The 22,090-nt window shown below is 39.5% G+C and overlaps 1 long non-coding RNA gene across 1 annotated transcript; it reads right to left on the reverse strand.

The window, feature by feature from the left end:
• Window positions 1–644: 644 nt before the first annotated feature.
• LOC129348910 (uncharacterized) lies at window positions 645–4,330 on the reverse strand. The gene is made up of 3 exons (XR_008601661.1): window positions 3,416–4,330; window positions 2,701–3,020; window positions 645–941 (listed from the first exon to the last, which is right to left on the reverse strand). It is a non-coding gene; the product is annotated as an uncharacterized LOC129348910 (long non-coding RNA).
• Window positions 4,331–22,090: the final 17,760 nt, after the last annotated feature.

Consider the following 22,090-nt stretch of genomic DNA (forward strand, 5'->3'; position numbering starts at 1 on the left):
AGAAGTCCCTGCTTTTAAACAGGCTCCTCACTTCAACGGTATATCCTATTAGATCCACCAGGATATCTTCTATATGAGATTGTACCCATACCATTTCGTTGTACTGCATTTGGGTAATCAGCTTTTCCTGTAAACAGCCACAAATGATGCAGCTGTCTTTCAAGCTGCAGAAATAACATTGGTGTCAATGCACAGCAGGCTGTGAACAGGTACGGTCTGCAAACTGCAAAAACCGCTGCAACAGCGAAGAGAGACACAAATATTCAATAACTTCAATCTTGTACTTTGTAGTGTCTCCAAAATCACTGCAGCTTCAACTGGCTCCTGTTGATACCAATGTTATTCCTGCAACTTGAAAGACAGCTACTTTTGATCAAACTGGGCTTGTAGCACAATGTCTACCTTACAATGATGGGAAAGAGGCATCGTTTATGTTTTGACAAAGTATATTTAACGAGTTATTGATGCCGGAAGTCTGAATCTGTGAACTTTATTGAACCGTGGCGGCCGTTCTTTATTTTTCATTTCTGAAAGGTGGCAACCCTAGTTGAGGTAATGAGTTTAATGTGTTATTCTTTATACACTGCTGTGAGGCCAACACAAAATTAACATGGAGAAGTGATTTTTTTAGTGTTGTTGGATGCTCTAGTTTTTCCCTCGTCAAAAGAAACACCAACCTAATGGCCACAGCAGCTGCAGCCTGCCCAGCTCTCTGAACCGGTTTAATTTAACACATTAACCTATTTTTACACTCTAATACACCTTACACACGGCGGTTTGGAATCACATAATGTTTATTTAGTTACTTACGAATTCCGGGTTAACTCCAGCGGCTCTGTAGTCCGAATAAAAGCCGGTGTTCCAGTTTAACTGGTGATCAGGTTAACTGGCGATAGATTTCGTCTCCAGATGTTTCGTCCGCAGATTCGTCGCGGTCAGACCTGGATTTACGTGAAATAAAGATACTCGATAAAGAAGACCCTCGCCGAAAAAACGTCGGCATAACTACTTAAAGTCTATATCCGTGTAAATATCATCTACAGACAGTAAAAAGAAACGTGCGGGCCGAAGTGGGCCAGACCAGCAAAATCAGAGCATAATAACCTATAAGTGGCCATACTTCCAAATTTTCCTTTTTTTTTTTTTTGCAAAAAAAAGTACATTCTGAAAATGTTCACATTTAAGGAATTATGTTTTTACAAAACATTATGAACAACTTGAAATTCCTTACGAAAAATACATTCAATTTCAACAACATTATGCCTCAGTTTATCATTTACACATTACAACTTACAGATCACAGAGTGTCTACAAAGGAAACACAACATTTAGCCTCAGGTATCTGGAACTGAATAATATAGTGTTTTACTTTATGATCATAAACGACAAAAGTCAGACGAAAAACACAAAAAAAACAAGACAAAATATTACAAAAACTGACACAAAATGACAAAAATGAGACAAACGACTCTACAAAAAAACAAAAAAGAGACCAAAAAAATTACACAAATGACAGAAACAAAACAAAAAAATGAAACAAAATGACAAGACTTAGACAAAAAACAGAAACGAGACAAAAAGAAACACAAAAAGGCAAAAAACATGAGAAATGATAAAGTCAGACAAAAAAAGACAAAAACAACAAAACAAAACAAAATATTACAAAAATGAGATACAAAATAACAATGAGCAATCTAGTATTTTACCTTAAAATCAAAATAACTTGTCATGGTCTAGAAATTATTTTAAATTTGCAGTTTTACAAATTTTCAATTTGCAGTTAATGTCTTTGTAATTTTTACACTTTACAAAGTCGTCCTGCGGGCCGGATTGGACCCTCTGGAGGGCCGGTTTTGACCCACAGGCCGCGTGTTTAACACCCCTGATTTAGGAGATCTCAAAGAAATGCGTTCTGGGAAATGTAGGACCATCACTGAAAAATATTAAACATCACTGATGACAGTAAAAGCAGGTGGTATGTTGTAATTTTGCTGTTGTGTTGCTGGTCAGTTGGTTGGCAAACATGAACAACAGTGTTTTCTAAACTTCCCATTATCAGTAGTGAAGAGGAAAAAATAAATTTGAAAAAGTAGGTAATAAATAGATTTTTTGCCTCCATTTTCTACAAGGTGAGACAGAAAGAGAAGCTTCTTTTGGTCTTACAATCACAAAAAAAAAATATCTATGAGGACACTGACACAAAAGAATAAAAGTCAAAACTGATCTATATCCTGAGTTTGGTAAAATATCAGCTACAATATAAAAGATGTGGTAATGTTCAACCTGTTTGTTCAGCAACAGCCAGAATGTGGTGCAGTTTGTGTTTTACTGATTCAGTGTATGCGATGGATAGAAACAGTCAATGTATTTACAGTTGTTCTTTCTTTGAATATGACCTGGACTCCTGCTTTCATCATTGCCTGTTCATACATCCATATTACAGCTGTTTCACGTACACATTAAAAGTAAATCCACAGTTTTATCTACAGTAGCAAAAAAAATACTGCAGACACCTACTTTCCCACAGTTACAATTAATGATATGTACAATGTATTAAAAGTAAAAGTGTCATTTTTCACTTGTGACTGTAGAGGGCACAAAAGACCAAGTTATTAAAACCCACAGTTTTGAGCACTTTATTTCGGCTATAAATTGCATTGATTTGAAGCATGTCATCGCAAACTACTTCACATTACAGACCTCCTCAGTCCATGCAGCTCTGTACTTCCCATAGTCGTCCTCGTCCTTAGGGCCTCCAAACATACAGTCCGAACAAATAGTCTCCAACAAAATAAGCAGAAAAGTGAGTCCAGTCGCAGCACCGCTGCCACCAATGTAGCGTGGTGAGCTAAGACAGGTACAGAGACTGAATACTCCTTGGAGAAAGACGGCAGATCTCCGTTTATTGTCATGCGAACAGAGAGACAGTATCCCGGTGTTCCAGTTTAACTGGTGATCAGGTTAACTGGCGATAGTTTCCGTCTCCAGATGTTTCGTTCGCAGATTCGTCACGATCAGACCTGGATTTACGTGAAATAAAGATACCAGATAAAGAAGACGTCGCCGAAAAACGTCGGCATCACTGCTTAATAAAGTCTATATCCATGTAAATATGATCTACAGACAGTAAAAAGAAATGTGCGGGCTGAAATAAAAACACGTATTTTTCAAGTACGGTGAGAGGATTCGAAACCACGTAATCCAGCGATAAAATTACGAGACCACCGTTTTACTCATTATGCTACCGATCAGCTCTGCAAGCTTTCTGCTTCATCTATCTAGATCACTGTCATCCTGTCAGGTGTTTAACACCTGGTGATTGTTCAGGAAACACGTCCATGTCAACTGGGGATAGTCACAACTTAACACAGGCTTCCTGGTTAAGAACGGGTCAGAAAACTATTTATTGTCTCACCAAGAAAACCCACAACATAGAAGCACGTCCACTGCTGTGTTGTGTGTTAGTTTGTGTGTTCAGTGGAACAGATCCAGAGCAGAACTTCAGGTTTAACTCGGGTTTGTTCTCAGAAACACTCAGACCCTCAGCAGCCTCCCATCAGAACAACACGCAGCAGAACATCAGCCGGATTTGCTAAAATACATCGGAACAAACTGAGACCACGTTGTTTAAACTAGTCACTCAGAAAACAATAAAAACTCGTTCAGTCATCCACGTCCTAACCGTCATTCAGAGCACGTTAACCATTGACAATATTAAAAAAAAAAAAAAAAAAAAAAAAAAGGGGGAAGGGAAGTAAAGGGATTTGATCTGGTCAAAACAAACAATGGTTTATTCGTTCTACACAGTGAGCCATAAGCACCTATTGGAGGTATTGAAGTGACTACAGTCACATTTGAACGTTACAGCTACAGATATTCCTGTTGGACTCTGAAGATATTGTGCTGCCATATTTGTATATTTAGCCTACATGTACTCTAAGGTGGATTAGGAACATGTCATTAAGTCAAATACTATCAAACACCACAATTCACTCTAGTCTTCCTCTGCGACATCATTAAAAGTATCTTCTGCCATTTCTAAACCAGCCAGGATGTTTGGGAAGACACAAATCACACAAATATATTGTTTGTTTTGACCAGGTCGGATCCCGTTACTTCCTTTTAAAAAAAAAATATTGTCAGTGGTTAACGTGCTTTGAAATGATACCCCCTGGCTCTTCTAAAAAAAAAAACAAACAAACAAAAAAAAAAAAAAACTGGCTTAAACGTTTAATATATCACTTAGTCATTTATGCTAGAAAGTATTATCAAAAAAAAAAAAAAAATCTCACAGGTGTAAATGTCTCACTCTCCTAATCTACACTCCCCACTGGAGAACCCCCTCCTCCTTCTACTTTTCTCCCTCTCTTAGAGATGAAAGTGGCTGTTGACAAAAAACCCTGAAAATTTTTTTTCTAAGCAACTTTGCCAAGTGAGCGCTGAAGGTGCTCCAAGAGGCTGCCGAAGGCAGCCTTATGCGAGTGCCGAATAATAAATTATAATAGTGTCATTGTTACAATTAAATTAACATAGCATTATAGTCTTTAACAATAAGAATATATATAAAAAATTAAAATGACCACGCAATATTCAATGAAGATAAAAATTTAAAAATGACCAAACAATATAGATCTTCAATGGAGTCTATCTTATCAAAAGCATGCACAAATGATATCTATTCACTCAAAAAAAACAGAAAAAATTGAGGTCTATTTTTGTAAAATACAAAAAAAAGTTCCTAGTTTGTCTAATTTCCTGATATATTCAGACAAGAAATCGTCGTTCGTATCTTTCTTTTCTAAAACATGCACAAATAATATTCATTCAAAAAGAAAAATATTCTAAGTCCTGACCTGAAAAAAATTTCGGCAGAACTTCCCCTCAGGGCCAAGCCCAGAATTTCATAACCCCCTTCCCTCATTAAAAGAATAGCACAAAACTGTGAAAATGTTAATAAAAATGCGGAAACATTCCTGTTAACATGTTCAGTAATGTAAACTATTCAGTAGTTTAGTCCCCCATATTTCATATATTAATCATTTCATACTCTAGATGTGTCACTAATCTATTATAAGGATTATATTATAATATCATTAAGACAGGAACCTTAAGACACAGTAAACTATCAATATATTGATATCTATTTTTGTAAAATTTAAAAAAACGTACCTGGTTTGTCTAATTTCCTGATATATTCAGACAAGAAATCGCCGTTCGTATCTTTCTCTTCTAACCACGACCACCGGAACGCGTTCTTGACTGTCGCGTCTATAGCACGCACGTCAGCGTACCTGTCTACCTGTTTAAACATTGTCCTGACAGGTACGGGTCATTACATTTACACAAAAGCAAAGGTCGTCTATTCAATGAGCGCTATTCAATGATTCATCTCTCCTTTGTACTCAAAACTGGCGCTATTCAGTGCATCCGCTCTCGCAAATTCTCGCAGCAATGTATTCAGCATTAGATTGGAATCGCGTCAATGAACGAGATTCAAAATGGCTGCCTCCGTACAGGAATATAAACAACAAACAACGCATTAGCGATAAGAATAAGATTTTCAAAAAGAATACTATCAATCAAATTCTGATTTTCACTGAAAACTTCGATCAATTTTCCCAGATTCCCGGAAATGAACTCACAAAATTTGAAATCCCGGATTTCCGGGAAAACCCGGAAAACTTTCATCTCTGCTCTCTATATGTCTCCCTTTAGCTCTCCCCCTCTCACACACTCACCCCCCACACTCTCACTCACACTCTATGTACCCCCCATGTTTATTGTGCTTGTATGTTTTATAATGTGTTTGTTGATAGTTTTCCAGGCAATGATGTGCTATTATATAATGTATATATAGATCCTGACCTGCTGTATGCATCTCTCTCCAACACTCACAGCTCACAGACAGCAACAGACAGCTCACAAGGACACACACAGATGTTATATTATATTACTACATACTCAGTGACAGAACATCTTCTCTCTCTATGTTCAAGTTTAATATCGTAGCCTGGAATGTTCATGGCATACGCTCACAAACAAAAAGAGTTAAAATCATGGACTATGTCTCTAAATTAAAAGCAGATATTTTGCTCCTCCAAGAAACGCATTTACTACAGTCGGAAGAAAAATGTTTATCAGACTCGAATTATAGTATTATCTTTTCATCTTGTTATAACAGCAGACAAAGAGGGGTCTCCATTCTAGTCCATAAGAGAATTCCATTCACTTTAAACAGTACTGTAACGGACTCAGAGGGCAGATATATTATTATCCAGGCAACAATCTGTAATAAATTATATTCTATTGTAAACCTCTATGCTCCGAATAATGACGAGCCAGCCTTCTTTCACACTGTTTTCTCTCACTTAGCAGACTTATCTGCTAACTCAACAACTATTATCGGTGGTGACTTCAACATAGTTTTAAACCCTTCAGTAGATCGATCTAATAGTCCAATACATGTAAAACAATCACAATCAGTTAAAGTTATACATGATTATATGAAAGATTTTGGACTAGACGACGTCTGGAGACTCAAAAACCCTACAAAGAGGGACTATACGTTTTTCTCTGCGGTGCACAAAACATTTTCAAGAATTGACTTTTTCCTCTTAAATAACTGCACATAAAGTTACCACTAAAATCCACCCAATCGTTATCAGCGACCACGCACCAATATCTCTCAGCCTGCAAACAGATTCCATCCCTAAACCTCCTCAGACTTGGCGCCTCAACATCTCTCTACTCAAAGATCCAGAATTTGATCGAGTAATAAGGAGTGAGTGGGCAGACTTTCTAAAAAACAATGACTCTAATGACTTATCACCATCTTTGCTTTGGGAAACTGGAAAGGCCGTAATCAGAAGTAAAATAATATTGTACTCCTCATACAAGAAAAAAAAAGATCTACAAACAGAGAAAGAAATTGAAGAAAAAATTAAACAACTTACAGAGAATTATGCAATAAACCCAAGTGATCAATTATGGTCCGAACTACAAAATGCAAAACTAAACCTCGATAATATCCTATCCAAGAAAACAGAGTTTTTATTACAACAACTAAGATATAATGATTTCGAACACAATAATAAATCAGGAAAATTTCTGGCGAACCAACTCCAGCACAATAAAGAAAAATCCTTCATAACAGCAATTCAGGATCCCTCAGGAACATATACTCAGTCACCTCAAGAAATTAACCAGACCTTCTATAATTATCTCATTTATCAGGTAGAGATTCATCCTGAAACCTGCAGGAAGATGCTAAATTTAGAGGAAAACATCAGAATTGTAACATTTATCAGGCAAATTCATCCCGAGAGCCCTGAAACCTGCAGGAAGATGCTAAATTTAAAGGAAAAACATCAGATTTATAACATTTATGGGGCAGAAATTCATCCCGAGAACCCTGAAACCTGAAGAAAGACATTAAATTTAGAGGAAAAACTGAGAAATTACACCAAAACCTGCAGGAAGACATCAAGTTTAGAGGAAAAACTTCAGAATTATAACATTTATCAGGCAGAGATTCATCCTGAGTGGCCCGAAAGCTGCAGAAAGATGCTAAATTTATAAGAAAAACATCAGAATTATGACATTTATCAGGTAGAGATTCACCCTGAAACCTGCAGGAAGATGCTAAATTTAGAGGAAAATCATCAGAATTATGACATTTATCGGGCAGAGATTAATCCTGAGAGCCCTGAAACCTGCAGGAAGATGATAAATTTAGAGAAAAAACAGAGAAATTACACCAAAACCTGCAGAAAGATCCTAAATTTAGAGGAAAACATCAGAATTGTAACATTTATCAGGCAGATTCATCCCGAGCCCTGAAACCTGCAGAAAGATGTTAAATTTATGGGAAAAATATCAGAATTATAACATTTATCAGGTTGAGATTCACCCTGAGAGATTTGAAACCTGCAGAAAGATGCTAAATTTAGAGGAAAAACATAAGAATTTTAACATTTATTGGGCATAGATTCATCCCAAGAGCCCTGGAACCTGAAGAAAGACATTAAATTTAGAGGAAAAACTGAGAAATTACACCAAAACCTGCAGGAAGACAAGTTTAGAGGAAAAACATCAGAATTATAACATTTATCAGGTAGAGATTCATCCTGAAACCTGCCGGAAGATGCTTAATTTAGAGGAAAAACATCAAAATAACAACTTTTATCAGATAGAGATTCATCCTGAAACCAGCAAGAAGATGCTAAATTTAGAGGAAAAACATCAAAATAACAACTTTTATCAGGTAGAGATTCATCCCGAGAGCCCTGAAACCTGCAGGAAGATGCTAAATTTAGAGGAAAAATTGAGAAATTACACCAAAACCTGAAGGAAGACATCAAGTTTAGAGGAAAAACATCAGAATTATAACATTTATCAGGTAGAGATTCATCCTGAGAGCCCTGAAAGCTGCAGAAAGATGCTAAATTTAGAGGAAAAACATCAGAATTGTAACATTTATCAGGCAGATTCATCCCGAGAGCCCTGAAGCCTGCAGAAACATGCTATATTTAGAGGAAAAACTGAGAAATTACACCAAAACCTGCAGGAAGATGCTAAATTTAGAGGAAAAACATGTAAATAACAACTTTTACCAGGAAGAGATTCATCCTGAAACCTGCAGGAAAATGCTAAATTTAGAGGAAAAACTGAGAAATTACACCAAAACCTGCAGAAAGATGCTAAATTTAGAGGAAAATCATCAGCATTATGACATTTATCGGGCAGAGATTCATCCCGAGCCCTGAAACCTGCAGGAAGACATTAAATTTTGAGGAAAAACTGAGAACTTACACCAAAACCTGCAGGAAGATGCTAAATTTAGAGGAAAAACATCAGAATTATAACATTTATCTGGAAGAGATTAATCCTGAGAGCCCTGAAACCTGCAGAAAGACGTGAAATTTAGAGGAAAACATTAGAATTATAGCATTTATCAGGTAGAAATTCACCCGAAGAGCCCTGAAATCTGCAGGAAGATGCTAAATTTAGAGGAAAAACATCAAAATAACAACTTTTATCAGGTAGAGATTCATCCCGAGAGCCCTGAAACCTGCAGGAAGATGCTAAATTTAGAGGAAACATTGAGAAATTACACCAAAACCTGCAGGAAGACATCAAGTTTAGAGGAAAAACATCAGAATTATAACATTTATCAGGTAGACATTCATCCCGAGAGTCCTGAAACCTGCAGGAAGACGTTAAATTTCTAAGAAAAATATCAGAATTATAACATTTATCAGGTAGAGATTCACCCTGAAACCTGCAGAAAGATGATAAATTTAGAGGAAAAACATCAGAATTGTAACATTTATCAGGCAGATTCATCCCGAGCCCTGAAACCTGCAGAAAGATGTTAAATTTATGGGAAAAATATCAGAATTATAACATTTATCAGGTTGAGATTCACCCTGAGAGATTTGAAACCTGCAGAAAGATGCTAAATTTAGAGGAAAAACATAAGAATTTTAACATTTATTGGGCATAGATTCATCCCAAGAGCCCTGGAACCTGAAGAAAGACATTAAATTTAGAGGAAAAACTGAGAAATTACACCAAAACCTGCAGGAAGACAAGTTTAGAGGAAAAACATCAGAATTATAACATTTATCAGGTAGAGATTCATCCTGAAACCTGCCGGAAGATGCTTAATTTAGAGGAAAAACATCAAAATAACAACTTTTATCAGATAGAGATTCATCCTGAAACCAGCAAGAAGATGCTAAATTTAGAGGAAAAACATCAAAATAACAACTTTTATCAGGTAGAGATTCATCCCGAGAGCCCTGAAACCTGCAGGAAGATGCTAAATTTAGAGGAAAAATTGAGAAATTACACCAAAACCTGAAGGAAGACATCAAGTTTAGAGGAAAAACATCAGAATTATAACATTTATCAGGTAGAGATTCATCCTGAGAGCCCTGAAAGCTGCAGAAAGATGCTAAATTTAGAGGAAAAACATCAGAATTATAACATTTATCAGGTAGAGATTCATCCTGAGAGCCCTGAAGCCTGCAGAAAGATGCTATATTTAGAGGAAAAACTGAGAAATTACACCAAAACCTGCAGGAAGATGCTAAATTTAGAGGAAAAACATGTAAATAACAACTTTTACCAGGAAGAGATTCATCCTGAAACCTGCAGGAAAATGCTAAATTTAGAGGAAAAACTGAGAAATTACACCAAAACCTGCAGAAAGATGCTAAATTTAGAGGAAAATCATCAGCATTATGACATTTATCGGGCAGAGATTCATCCCGAGCCCTGAAACCTGCAGGAAGACATTAAATTTTGAGGAAAAACTGAGAAATTACACCAAAACCTGCAGGAAGATGCTAAATTTAGAGGAAAAACATCAGAATTATAACATTTATCTGGAAGAGATTAATCCTGAGAGCCCTGAAACCTGCAGAAAGACGTGAAATTTAGAGGAAAACATTAGAATTATAGCATTTATCAGGTAGAAATTCACCCGAAGAGCCCTGAAATCTGCAGGAAGATGCTAAATTTAGAGGAAAAACATCAAAATAACAACTTTTATCAGGTAGAGATTCATCCCGAGAGCCCTGAAACCTGCAGGAAGATGCTAAATTTAGAGGAAACATTGAGAAATTACACCAAAACCTGCAGGAAGACATCAAGTTTAGAGGAAAAACATCAGAATTATAACATTTATCAGGTAGACATTCATCCCGAGAGTCCTGAAACCTGCAGGAAGACGTTAAATTTCTAAGAAAAATATCAGAATTATAACATTTATCAGGTAGAGATTCACCCTGAAACCTGCAGAAAGATGATAAATTTAGAGGAAAAACTGAGAAATTACACCAAAACCTGCAGAAAGATGCTAAATTTAGAGGAAATTCATCAGAATTATAACATTTATCCGGAAGAGATTAATCCTGAGAGCCCTGAAACTTGCAGGAAGATGCTAAATTTAGAGGAAAAACTGAGAAATTACACCATAACCTGCAGGAAGATGCTAAATTTACAGGAAAAACATCAAAATAACAACTTTTATCAGGTACAGATTCATCCCGAGAGCCCTGAAAATTGCAGGAAGATGCTAAATTTAGATGAAAAATTGAGAAATTACACCAAAACCTGCAGGAAGACATCAAGTTCAGAGGAAAAACATCAGAATTATAACATTTATCAGGTACAGATTCACCCTGAGAGCCCTGAAACCTGGAGGAAGACATTAAATTTCTAAGAAAAATATCAGAATTATAACATTTATCAGGTAGAGATTCACCCTGAAACCTGCAGAAAGATGATAAATTTAGAGGAAAAACTGAGATATTACACAAAAACCTGCAGGAAGATGCAAAATTTAGAGGAAAAACATCAGAATTATAACATTTACCCAGAAGAGATTAATCCTGAGAGCCCTGAAACCTGCAGAAAGACGTGAAATTTAGAGGAAAACATTAGAATTACAGCATTTATCAGGTAGAAATTCACCCTAAGAGCCCTGAAACCTGCAGAAAGATGCTTAATTTAGAGGAAAAACATCAGAATTATAACATTTATCAGGTACAGAGTCATCCTGAAACCTGCCGGAAGATGCTAAATTTAGAGGAAAAACATCAAAATAACAAATTTTATCAGGTAGAGATTCATCCTGAGAGCCCTGAAACCTGGAAAAAGATGCTAAATTTCGAGGAAAAACATCAGAATTATAACATTTATCTGGTAGAGATTCACCCTGAGAGCCCTGACACCTGCAGAAAGACGCCAAATTTACAGGAAAAAAATCAAAATAACAACTTTGATCAGGTAGAGATTCATCCCAAGAGCCCTGAAACCTGAAGGAAGAAGTTAAATTTAGATGAAAAACATCAGAATTATAACATTTACCCGGAAGAGATTAATCCTGAGAGCAGTGAAACCTGCAGAAAGACGTGAAATTTAGAGGAAAACATTAGAATTATAGCATTTATCAGGTAGAAATTCACCCTAAGAGCCCTGAAACCTGCAGGAAGATGCTAAATTTACAGGAAAAACATCAAAATAACAACTTTTATCAGGTAGAGATTCATCCCGAGAGCCCTGAAAACTGCAGGAAGATGCTAAATTTAGAGGAAAAATTGAGAAATTACACCAAAACCTGCAGGAAGACATCAAGTTTAGAGTAAAAACATCAAAATAACAACTTTTATTAGGTAGAGATTCATCCTGAGAGCCCTGAAAACTGCAGGAAGATGCTAAATTTAGAGGAAAAATTGAGAATTGCACCAAAGCCTGCAGGAAGACATCAAGTTTCGGGGAAAAACATCAAAATAACTTTTATAAGGTAGACATTCACCCCGAGAGCCCTGAAAACTGCAAGAAAATGCTAAATTTAGAGGAAAAACATGAAAATAATAACTTTTATCAGGTAGAGATTCACCCTGAAACCTGCAGGAAGATGCTAAATTTAAAGGAAAAACATCAGAATTATAACATTTATCAAGAAGAGATTCATCCCGAGAGCCCTGAAACCTGCAGGAAGATGCTAAATTTAGAGGAAAAACATCAGAATTATAACATTTATCAGATAGAGATTCATCCTGAAACCTGCAGGAAGATCCTAAATTTAGAGGAAAAACATCAAAATAACATTTATCAGGTAGAGATTCATCCTGAAACCAGCAAGAAGATGCTAAATTTAGAGAAAAAACTGAGAAATTACACCAAAACCTGCAGGAAGATCCTAAATTTAGAGGAAAAACATCAGAATTATAAAATTTATCGGGCAGAGATTAATCCTGAGAGCCCTGAAAACTGCAGGAAGATGCTAAATTTAGATGAAAAATTGAGAAATTAAACCAAAACCTGCAGGAAGACATCAAGTTTAGAGGAAAAACATCAGAATTATGACCTTTATCAGGTAGAGATTCATCCTGAGAGCCCTGAAACCTGCAGAAAGATGCTAAATTTAGAGGAAAAACATGAAAATAACAACATTTATCAGGTAGAGATTCATCCTGAAACCTGTAGAAAGATGCTAAATTTAGAGGAAAAAATCAAAATAACTTTTATCAGGCAGAGATTCATCCTGAGAGCCCTGAAAACTGCAGGAAGATGCTAAATTTAGATGAAAAATTGAGAAATTACACCAAAACCTGCAGGAAGATATCAAGTTTAGAGGAAAAACATCAGAATTATGACCTTTATCAGGTAGAGATTCATCCTGAGAGCCCTGAAACCTGCAGGAAGACATTAAATTTTGAGGAAAAACTGAGAAATTACACCAAAACCTGAAGGAAGATGCTAAATTTAGAGGAAAACATCAGAATTATGCCATTTATCAGGTAGAGATTCATCCCGAGAGCCCTGAAACCTGCAGAAAGATGCTAAATTTAGAGGAAAAACATCACAATTATGACATTTATCAGGCAGAGATTCATCCCGAGAGCCCTGAAATATGCAGGAAGACGCTAAATTTAGAAGAAAACATCAAAATTATAATATTTATCAGGTAGAGATTCTTTCCGAGAGCCCTGAAACCTGCAGAAAGATGTTAAATTTGTCAGAAAAATATCAAAATTATAACATTTATCAGGTAGAGATTCATCCTGAGAGGCCTGAAACCTGCAGAAAGACGTTAAATTTAGAGGAAAAATATCAAAATAACAACATTTATCAGGTAGAGATTCATCCTGAAACTTGCAGAAAGACGCTAAATTTATAAAATATCAGAATTATAACATTTATCAGGTAGAGATTCATCCTGAGGGCCCTGAAACCTGCAGAAAGACGTTAACTTTATAAGAAAAAAATCAGAATTATAACATTCATCAGGTAAAGATTCATCCCGAGAGCCCTGAAACCTGCAGGAAGAAGTTAAATTTAGAGGAAAATATGAGAAATTAAACCAAAACCTGCAGGAAGACATCAAGTTTAGAGGAAAAACATCAGAATTGTAACATTCATCAGGCAGAGATTCACCCTGAGAGCCCTGAAACCTGCAGGAAGAAGTCATATTTATGAGAAAATTATTTATGAGGTTAATTCACCATCCAGGCCCTGTCCGACCCAGGTAAAACTGCCCCCTAAACTACCCATATGAAGGAAAACTACCCCCAAACCTCCCCTCTTCTCGTAAAAGTATCCTATAACTTGCTGTTCCTGGGTAAGACTGCCCCCCAATCTACCCTTACCAAGGAAAACTGCCTAAAACCTGCACTCCTATTGGCCTGTGAGATGAAGATGAAGACGAGGGTCCTGGTGTACAGATGAAGATGAAGTTGAGGGTCCTGGTATTCAGATGAAGATGAAGGTCCTGGTGTTCAGATGAAAATGAGGTCCTGGTATTCAGATAAAGATGAAGATGAGGGTCCTGGTATTCAGATGAAGATGAAGTTGAGGGTCCTGGTATTCAGATGAAGACGAGAGTCCTGGTCTTCAGATGAAGATGAAGACAAGAGTCTTGGTGTTCAAGTGAAGATGAAGGTCCTGGTATTCAGATGAAGATGAGAGTCCTGGTCTTCAGATGAAGATGAGAGTCCTGGTCTTCAGATGAAGATAAGAGTCCTGGTCTTCAGATGAAGATGAGAGTCCTGGTCTTCAGATGAAGATGAACATGAAGACGAGGGTCCTGGTGTTCAGATGAAGATGAAGACAAGAGTCCTGGTCTTCAGATGAAGACGAGAGTCCTGGTCTTCAGATGAAGATGAAGACAAGAGTCTTGGTGTTCAAGTGAAGATGAAGGTCCTTGTATTCGGATGAAGACGAGGGTCCTGGTCTTTGGATGAAGATGAAGATGAGAGTCCTGGTCTTCAGATGAAGATGAGAGTCCTGTTCTTTGGATGAAGATGAAGATCCTGGTCTTCAGATGAAGATGAACATGAAGACGAGAGACTTGGTGTTCAGGTGAAGATGAAGGTCCTGGTATTCAGATGAAGATGAAGACGAGGGTCCTAGTGTTCAGATGAAGATGAAGACGAGAGTCCTGGTCTTCAGATGAAGATGAGAGTCCTGGTCTTCAGATGAAGATGAGGATCCTGGTCTTCAGATGAAGATGAACATGAAGACGAGGGTCTTGGTGTTCAGATGAAGATGAAGACGAGAGTCCTGGTGTTCAGATGAAGATGAAGATGAAGACAAGAGTCTTGGTGTTCAAGTGAAGATGAAGGTCCTGGTATTCAGATGAAGACGAGGGTCCTGGTCTTCAGATGAATTTGAGACTCCTGGTCTTTGGATGAAGATGAAGATCCTGGTCTTAAAATGAAGATGAACATGAAGACGAGAGTCTTGGTGTTCAGGTGAAGATGAAGGTCCTGGTATTCAGATGAAGATGAAGACGAGGGTCCTAGTGTTCAGATGAAGATGAAGACGAGAGTCCTGGTCTTCAGATGAAGATGAAGAAAAGAGTCTTGGTGTTCAAGTGAAGATGAAGGTCCTGGTATTCAGATGAAGATGAGAGTCCTGGTCTTCAGATGAAGATGAGGATCCTGGTCTTCAGATGAAGATGAACATGAAGACGAGGGTCTTGGTGTTCAGATGAAGATGAAGACGAGAGTCCTTGTCTTCAGATGAAGACGAGAGTCCTGGTGTTCAGATGAAGATGAAGACGAGAGTCCTTGTCTTCAGATGAAGACGAGGGTCCTGGTGTTCAGATGAAGACGAGAGTCCTGGTGTTCAGATGAAGATGAAGAAAAGAGTCTTGGTGTTCAAGTGAAGATGAAGGTCCTGGTATTCAGATGAAGATGAGAGTCCTGGTCTTCAGATGAAGATGAGAGTCCTGGTCTTCAGATGAAGTTGAGAGTCCTGGTCTTCAGATGAAGATGAAGATGAGAGTCCTGGTCTTCAGATGAAGATGAGAGTCCTGGTCTTCAGATGAAAATGAAGATCCTGGTCTTCAGATGAAGATGAACATGAAGACGAGGGTCCTGGTGTTCAGATGTAGATGAAGACAAGAGTTCTGGTCTTCAGATGAAGACGAGAGTCCTGGTCTTCAGATGAAGATGAAGACAAGTGTCTTGGTGTTCAAGTGAAGATGAAGGTCCTGGTATTCAGATGAAGATGAGAGTCCTGGTCTTCAGATGAAGATGAGGATCCTGGTTTTCAGATGAAGATGAGGATCCTGGTCTTCAGATGAAGATGAGGATCCTGGTCTTCAGATGAAGATGAACAGGAAGACGAGAGTCCTGGTGTTCAGATGAAGATGAGTCCCGGTCTTCAGATGAAGACGAGGGTCCTGGTGTTCAGATGAAGATGAAGACAAGAGTCTTGGTGTTCAAGTGAAGATGAAGGTCCTTGTATTCAGATGAAGACGAGGGTGCTGGTCTTTTGGTGAAGATGAGAGTCCTGGTCTTCAGATGAAGATGAAGACAAGAGTCCTGGTCTTCAGATGAAAATGAAGATCCTGGTCTTCAGATGAAGATGAACACGAAGACGAGGGTCCTGGTGTTCAGATGAAGATGAAGACAAGAGTTCTGGTCTTCAGATGAAGACGAGAGTCCTGGTCTTCAGATGAGGATGAAGACAAGAGTCTTGGTGTTCAAGTGAAGATGAAGGTCCTGGTATTCAGATGAAGATGAGAGTCCTGGTCTTCAGATGAAGATGAGGACCCTGGTCTTCAGATGAAGATGAGGATCCTGGTGTTCAGATGAAGATGAGTCCCGGTCTTCAGATGAAGACGAGGGTTCTGGTGTTCAGATGAAGATGAAGACAAGAGTCTTGGTGTTCAAGTGAAGATGAAGGTCCTTGTATTCAGATGAAGACGAGGGTGCTGGTCTTTTGATGAAGATGAAGACAAGAGTCTTGGTGTTCAAGTGAAGATGAAGGTCCTGGTCTTCAGATGAAGATCCTGGTCTTCAGATGAAGATGAGGATCTTGGTCTTCAGATGAAGATGAACAGGAAGACGAAAGTCCTGGTGTTCAAGTGAAGATGAAGACGAGAGTCCTGGTCTTCAGATGAAGACGAAGACAAGAGTCCTGGTCTTCAGATGAAGACGAGAGTCCTGGTCTTCAGATGAAGATGAAGATAAGAGTCTTGGTGTTCAAGTGAAGATGAAGGTCCTGGTCTTCAGATGAAGATCCTGGTCTTCAGATGAAGATGAAGATCTTGGTCTTCAGATGAAGATGAACAGGAAGACGAGAGTCCTGGTGTTCAGGTGAAGATGAAGACGAGAGTCCTGGTCTTCAGATGAAGACGAGGGTCCTGGTGTTCAGATGAAGATGAAAGTCCTGGTCTTCAGATGAAGATCCTGGTCTTCAGATGATGAGGATCTTGGTCTTCAGATGAAGATGAACAGGAAGACGAGAGTCCTGGTGTTCAGGTGAAGATGAAGACGAGAGTCCTCGTCTTCAGATGAAGACGAGGGTCCTGGTGTTCAGATGAAGATGAAGACAAGAGTCTTGGTGTTCAAGTGAAGATGAGGGTCCTGGTATTCAGATGAAGCTGAGGGTCCTGCTAATAAGATGAAGATGAAGACGAGGGTCCTGGTGTTCAGATGAAGACGAGGGTCCTGGTAATAAGATGAAGATGAGGATCCTGGTATTCAGATGAAGATGAAGAGGAGGGTCCTGGTATTCAGATGAAGATGATGGTACTGGTGTTCAGATGAAGATGAGGGTAATGGTGTTCAGATGAAGATGAGGGTCCTGGTATTCAGATGAACATGAAAATGAGGGTCCTGGTGTTCAGATGAAGACGAGGATCCTGGTATTCAGACGAAGATGAGGGTCCTGGTATTCAGATGAAGATGAGGGTCCTGGTGTTCAGATGAAGATGAGGGTCCTGGTGTTCAGACGAAGATGAAGATGAGGGTCCTGGTATTTAGATGAAGATGAGGGTCCTGGTATTCAGATAAAGATGAAGATGAGGGTCCTGGTGTTCAGATGAAGATGAAGATGAGGGTCCTGGTGTTCAGATGAAGATGAAGGTAATGGTGTTCAGATGAAGATGAGGGTCCTGGTATTCAGATGAGGTTGAGGGTCCTGGTAATAAGATGAAGAAGAGGGTCCTGGTATTCAGATGAAGTTGAGGGTCCTGCTAATAAGATGAAGATGAAGATGAGGGTCCTGGTGTTCAGATGAAGACGAGGATCCTGCTATTCAGTTTAAGATGAAGTTGAGGGTCCTGGTATTCAGATGAAGATGAGGGTCCTGGTATTCAGATGAAGACGAGGGTCCTGGTGCTCAGATAAAGATGAGGGTCCTGGTATTCAGATGAACATGAAGACGAGGGTCCTGGTGTTCAGATGAAGATGAGGATCCTGGTCTTCAGATGAAAACGAGGGTCCTGGCATTCAGATGAAGATGTGGGTCCTGGTGTTCACATGAACATGAAGATGAAGGTCCTGGTGTTCAGATGAAGATGAAAACGAGAGTCCTGGTCTTCTGATGAAGACGAGGGTCTTGGTCTTCAGACGAAGATGAGAGTCCTGGTCTTCAGATGAAGATGAGAGTCCTGGTGTTCAGATGAAGATAAAGATCCAGGTCTTCTGATGAAGATGAACATGAAGATGAGGGTCCTGGTGTTCAGATGAAGATGAAGACGAGAGTCCTGGTCTTCAGATGAAGACGAGAGTCTTGGTGTTCAGATGAAGATGAAGACAAGGGTCTTGGTGTTCAAGTGAAGATGAAGGTCCTGGTATTCAGATGAAGACGAGGGTCCTGGTCTTCAGATGAAGATGAGAGTCCTGGTCTTTGGATGAAGATGAAGATCCTGGTCTTCAGATGAAGATGAACATGAAGACGAGAGTCTTGGTGTTCAGGTGAAGATGAAGGTCCTGGTATTCAGATGAAGATGAAGACGAGGGTCCTGGTGTTCAGATGAAGATGAAGACGAGAGTCCTGGTCTTCAGATGAAGATGAAGACAAGAGTCTTGGTGTTCAAGTGAAGATGAAGGTCCTGGTATTCAGATGAAGATGAGAGTCCTGGTCTTCAGATGAAGATGAGGATCCTGGTCTTCAGATGAAGATGAACAGGAAGACGAGAGTCGTGGTGTTCAGGTGAAGATGAGAGTCATGGTCTTCAGATGAAGACGAGGGTCCTGGTGTTCAGATGAAGATGAAGAAAAGAGTCTTGGTGTTCAAGTGAAGATGAAGGTCCTTGTATTCAGATGAAGACGAGTGTCCTGGTCTTTGGATGAAGATGAAGATGAGAGTCCTGGTCTTCAGATGAAGATGAAGACAAGAGTCCTGGTATTCAGATGAAGACGAGAGTCCTGGTCTTCAGATGAAGATGAAGACAAGAGTCTTGGTGTTCAAGTGAAGATGAAGGTCCTGGTATTCAGATGAAGATGAGAGTCCTGGTCTTCAGATGAAGATGAGAGTCCTGGTTTTCAGATAAAGATAAGAGTCCTGGTCTTCAGATGAAGATGAGAGTCCTGGTCTTCAGATGAAGATGAACATGAAGACGAGGGTCCTGGTGTTCAGATGAAGATGAAGACAAGAGTCCTGGTCTTCAGATGAAGACGAGAGTCCTGGTCTTCAGATGAAGATGAAGACAAGAGTCTTGGTGTTCAAGTGAAGATGAAGGTCCTTGTATTCAGATGAAGACGAGGGTCCTGGTCTTTGGATGAAGATGAAGATGAGAGTCCTGGTCTTCAGATGAAGATGAGAGTCCTGTTCTTTGGATGAAGATGAAGATCCTGGTCTTCAGATGAAGATGAACATGAAGACGAGAGTCTTGGTGTTCAGGTGAAGATGAAGGTCCTGGTATTCAGATGAAGATGAAGACGAGGGTCCTGGTCGTCAGATGAAGACGAGAGTCCTGGTGTTCAGATGAAGATGAAGATGAAGACAAGAGTCTTGGTGTTCAAGTGAAGATGAAGGTCCTGGTATTCAGATGAAGATGAGGGTCTTGGTCTTCAGATGAAGATGAGAGTCCTGGTCTTTGGATGAAGATGAAGATCCTGGTCTTCAGATGAAGATGAACATGAAGACGAGAGTCTTGGTGTTCAGGTGAAGATGAAGGTCCTGGTATTCAGATGAAGATGAAGACGAGGGTCCTAGTGTTCAGATGAAGATGAAGACGAGAGTCCTGGTCTTAGGATGAAGATGAAGACAAGAGTCTTGGTGTTCAAGTGAAGATGAAGGTCCTGGTATTCAGATGAAGATGAGAGTCCTGGTCTTCAGATGAAGATGAGGATCCTGGTCTTCAGATGAAGATGAACATGAAGACGAGGGTCCTGGTGTTCAGATGTAGATGAAGACAAGAGTTCTGGTCTTCAGATGAAGACGAGAGTCCTGGTCTTCAGATGAAGATGAAGACAAGAGTCTTGGTGTTCAAGTGAAGATGAAGGTCCTGGTATTCAGATGAAGATGAGAGTCCTGGTCTTCAGACGAAGATGAGGATCCTGGTTTTCAGATGAAGATGAGGATCCTGGTCTTCAGATGAAGATGAGGATCCTGGTCTTCAGATGAAGATGAACAGGAAGACGAGAGTCCTGGTGTTCAGATGAAGATGAGTCCCGGTCTTCAGATGAAGACGAGGGTCCTGGTGTTCAGATGAAGATGAAGACAAGAGTCTTGGTGTTCAAGTGAAGATGAAGGTCCTTGTATTCAGATGAAGACGAGGGTGCTGGTCTTTTGGTGAAGATGAGAGTCCTGGTCTTCAGATCAAGATGAAGACAAGAGTCCTGGTCTTCAGATGAAAATGAAGATCCTGGTCTTCAGATGAAGATGAACACGAAGACGAGGGTCCTGGTGTTCAGATGAAGATGAAGACAAGAGTTCTGGTCTTCAGATGAAGACGAGAGTCCTGGTCTTCAGATGAGGATGAAGACAAGAGTCTTGGTGTTCAAGTGAAGATGAAGGTCCTGGTATTCAGATGAAGATGAGAGTCCTGGTCTTCAGATGAAGATGAGGACCCTGGTCTTCAGATGAAGATGACGATCCTGGTGTTCAGATGAAGATGAGTCCCGGTCTTCAGATGAAGACGAGGGTCCTGGTGTTCAGATGAAGATGAAGACAAGAGTCTTGGTGTTCAAGTGAAGATGAAGGTCCTTGTATTCAGATGAAGACGAGGGTGCTGGTCTTTTGATGAAGATGAAGACAAGAGTCTTGGTGTTCAAGTGAAGATGAAGGTCCTGGTCTTCAGATGAAGATCCTGGTCTTCAGATGAAGATGAGGATCTTGGTCTTCAGATGAAGATGAACAGGAAGACGAGAGTCCTGGTGTTCAAGTGAAGATGAAGACGAGAGTCCTGGTCTTCAGATGAAGACGAAGACAAGAGTCCTGGTCTTCAGATGAAGACGAGAGTCCTGGTCTTCAGATGAAGATGAAGACAAGAGTCTTGGTGTTCAAGTGAAGATGAAGGTCCTGGTCTTCAGATGAAGATCCTGGTCTTCAGATGAAGATGAAGATCTTGGTCTTCAGATGAAGATGAACAGGAAGACGAGAGTCCTGGTGTTCAGGTGAAGATGAAGACGAGAGTCCTGGTCTTCAGATGAAGACGAGGGTCCTGGTGTTCAGATGAAGATGAAAGTCCTGGTCTTCAGATGAAGATCCTGGTCTTCAGATGAAGATGAGGATCTTGGTCTTCAGATGAAGATGAAAAGGAAGACGAGAGTCCTGGTGTTCAGGTGAAGATGAAGACGAGAGTCCTCGTCTTCAGATGAAGACGAGGGTCCTGGTGTTCAGATGAAGATGAAGACAAGAGTCTTGGTGTTCAAGTGAAGATGAAGGTCCTGGTATTCAAATGAAGACGAGGGTCCTGGTCTTCAGATGAAGATAAGAGTCCTGGTCTTCAGATGAAGATCCTGGTCTTCAGATGAAGATGAACATGAAGACAAGAGTCTTGGTGTTCCGGTGAAGATGAAGGTCCTGGTATTCAGATGAAGATGAGAGTCCTGGTCTTCAGATGAAGATGAAAAGGGAAGACAAGAGTTCTGGTGTTCAGGTGAAGATGAAGACGAGAGTCCTGGTCTTCAGATGAAGACGAGAGTCCTGGTGTTCAGAAGAGGAAGATGAAGACAAGAGTCTTGGTGTTCAAGTGAAGATGAAGGTCCTGGTATTCAGATGAAGATGAAGACGAGGGTCCTGGTGGTCAGATGAAGATGAAGAAGAGAGTACTGGTCTTCAGATGAAGACGAGAGTCCTGGTTTTCAGATGAAGACGAAGACAAGAGTCTTGG

Source organism: Amphiprion ocellaris, chromosome 5 (genome assembly GCF_022539595.1).
Source record: "Amphiprion ocellaris isolate individual 3 ecotype Okinawa chromosome 5, ASM2253959v1, whole genome shotgun sequence".
In the NCBI taxonomy this organism is placed as follows: domain Eukaryota; kingdom Metazoa; phylum Chordata; class Actinopteri; family Pomacentridae; genus Amphiprion; species Amphiprion ocellaris.